A 3300-nucleotide genomic window follows, 5' to 3' on the forward strand; every position below is an offset into this window, starting at 1 on the left:
TCCGACCCATGGTGACCCTGTACAGGGTTTCCAAGGAGCAGCTGGTAAACGTGAACCACCAACCTTGCAGTTCAAACGACTTTGCAGTCTGACGCACTAGCCCACAGTGACACACCAGAACTCCCTTAGTCCATATTGTTGTTGTTAAGTGCCATCGAGTCAGTTCTGACCCATAGCAACCCTGGATAGGGTTTTCAAGGAGTGGCTGAAAACCACTTGAACTTGAACAGCCAACCTTGCAGTACAAACGGCTTTGCAGTCTGGCGCATTAACTCACAGTGCCACACCAGGGCTCCAGAAGGCTGTATTATTTGATCTTCCTAAGTAAGGACTTCAAGGCCTCTTTGTTTTCAGCAAGCAAGGTTTTGTTATCTGCATAGCTCAGGTTATTTATAAGCCTTCCTCCAATCCTGATAACATGTTCTTCTCTATATATTCCAGATTCTTATATTTGACTTATTTCCTCATCATCCAAACTGAGAAAGTATGGTGAAAGGATACAACCTTGACACACCCTCCTCCTGATTTTTAACTATGTAATATCCTCCTTGTTTGACTGACTGCCTCTTAGTCTATGCATAGGCTTTGCTTGAGCAAAATCAAGTGTTCTAGAATGACCATTCTTTGCAATGTTAGCGTACACCACTATGATACATAGTCTAATAAAGCACGAGTAAACATCTTTCTGATATTCTTTACTTTCAGCAATAATATCCTTTATTCCATGTCCACTTCTGTATCTGAGTTGAATTTCTAGCATCTCCCTGTTGATGTATTGCTACAAGAGTTTTTGAATTACCTTCAGAAAATTTTACTTGGATATGATATTAATGATGACCTCCATATTCTGTTGAGTCACATTTCTTCAGAATGAGCACAAATATGGATATTTTCCAATCAGTTGGCCAGGTAGCTATTTTCCAAATTTCTTGGCATAGATGAATGAGTGTCTCCAGTGCTGCCTCAGTTTATTGAAACATATTAATTTCTATTCTTTCAATTAATTGAAACTTGTTTTTCACCAGCCATTAATGCAGCTTGCACTTCTCCATTCAATTATTGATCATATACTATTTCTTGACATGATTGACCATTAACCAATTATTTTTGGTAAAATGACTGAATTCTTTTCATATTCTTTTTTTTTTTTTTTTTACTTTGAGGTACATGTGACAAATTTATTCCTTTTTATTGTTGTTAAAATTTTCTCCAATAAAATTCAATAACTGACATGTTTTATTTTATTCCACTGTGTCACATAGTTTGAGCTCTGCACACTCCCCTTTCCTTTCGCCTCAAAGGGGACACCATTGTAAGTAGCCACACACTCAGCATTAGTGTAAAGATCAGGTTGGATTTGTTCCCAGATTTTCTTCTTAGGATTCAGCTCCTTATCAGGCTCTCCAGGGAAAGTATCAAAAGTAATTGTCTCCAGGAACAGACCCATTAGGGGGAGCCAAGATTTCAACCTCCTATGGTGAACTAGCACACATCACCATTGCTTGAGACAGCACTCCTCTCATCTTTGCAGGTTTCAGGTTACAAAGCAAAATCACCATCTGATTTTGTATCTGTTCAAGAAGAACAAGATTCACCAGGCCACTGACAACAATTCTTGAAGCTGTTTCTCCAACATCTACTTCTACATACAAAGAATCTGCATCAGGACTTTTTTGTGGCAGTGACAATACAACCAATTAGAAGATCCAGAGGAGAAACCTCTATTGGCTTGGAATCAGCACTTCTGTTACTGACTACTGCTGTTTTTTCCTCTTTTTTCTCTCCTTTCATGTCAATTTTCTTTTTCACCTTTTTTTCTTCTCCTCCTTTGTTCATCTGATCTTCGGCACCAGAAGATAAGGCTGACATGGGTGTAAATTGTTTCACATTTTCAGAACGTGTAGAATTAGCTTGCAGTTGAATACGATATGGGAGTGGTATTTGTTTTACTCCATTTAGAATTTCAGCCTGGATTAGCTTTTTTTTCAGTTCTTCAATTTCTTCCTTCAGTTTAACATTTTCAACTCGAAGTCTCTTCTCCTCTCTCAAGTTGTCTGCAAAATTGCTTTCTCCTTAAGAAGGGAAACTTGCTGCTTAAGATACTCAATAATTTGATCTGCTTCTGTCCCTTTGTGTTCCAGTCTCTTCAGAACAGCATCACTGGCTGTCATTTATACCAGGAAACATCATAAAAACATGAAGCAGTAGGCCAGGGATTCCAGACAGCTTCTTTGCTTTTAGTAAATTAGTCCTTTCCATATTCTTTTGATGCTTCCTACATCATTCAATGGGACTCCTGGTGTGGTGCTGTGGGTTAATGTGCCAGATTGAAAAGCCATTTGAATTTGCAAGGTTGGCAGTTCAAGCTCACCAGCTACTCCTTGGAAACCCTATCCAAGGTCGCTATGGGTTAGAACTGACTCCATGGCACTTCACAACAACACAACAACAACTTCATTCAATAGTTTGTCCTTAGAATCCTTCAATATTTCATGTCAAGATTTGAATTTTTTCAAGGTTTTCAGCTTGACATTATAATACTTTATTTTGTTTTCTCATATTGCCTTTCTAAAATTTCTGTTCAAATCTTTAAGTCATCATATCTTCCATTTCCTTTTACTCTATGTTCAAGAGCAATTTTCAAAGTCTCATCTGATGACATCCACTTTGGTCTCTTCTTTCTTTCTTGTATTTCTAATGACCTCTTTGCTTTATTCATATATGATGTTCTTGATGTTCTTTGGATAGTTTCTAAATTAAGGTGGGATATATACTCAGTGTTGTAATTTGGTTCTGTTCTGCTTGTTGTTTTCTAAGCTTAGGGGCAGAACATTCTTAATGTTCTTCAACAACAAGAAAAATTATAGGAAAAAAATAGAGAAAGAAGAAATTTAAGAATGGAAGGATGCAAAAAAATGAAACACCAAGTATTCCTCGCACAACCTTTTCTACTCTTCAGTTGGGTTTGATAATCTTTTGTGATGGCTACACAGCACTCATGCATCAATTTCAGAGTTATGGGGTTTCATCGGGAATTTAACAGGTTACAGTTTGGCATCAGAAATGCTCAGGGCACAGTTGTTCTAATCAGATAAATGCCCACAGAGCATTCCACCATAAGCCTCAACCTGAAGGCACTGGGCTCTAGCTCCTTGTGTCAGCAAACCTAGCTTCCCCACTTGAGTAAGTGCCTGAGGATACCTAACAGTACGTCCAAATTTCCTGCCTAAAGTCACTAAGACTTTCTTGCTCTCTGTACTGGGAAGCCCACTGCTTTACCTCCAATTTGGCTCTTGGTTC

General features: G+C 38.3%; 1 pseudogene; it reads right to left on the minus strand.

Annotated features, from left to right (window-relative positions):
- Positions 1-1236: 1236 nt before the first annotated feature.
- Positions 1237-2171, minus strand: LOC102833375 (annotated as a pseudogene).
- Positions 2172-3300: the final 1129 nt, after the last annotated feature.

This window comes from Chrysochloris asiatica, unplaced genomic scaffold, assembly GCF_000296735.1.
Source record: "Chrysochloris asiatica unplaced genomic scaffold, ChrAsi1.0 scaffold00332, whole genome shotgun sequence".
In the NCBI taxonomy this organism is placed as follows: Eukaryota; Metazoa; Chordata; class Mammalia; order Afrosoricida; family Chrysochloridae; genus Chrysochloris; species Chrysochloris asiatica.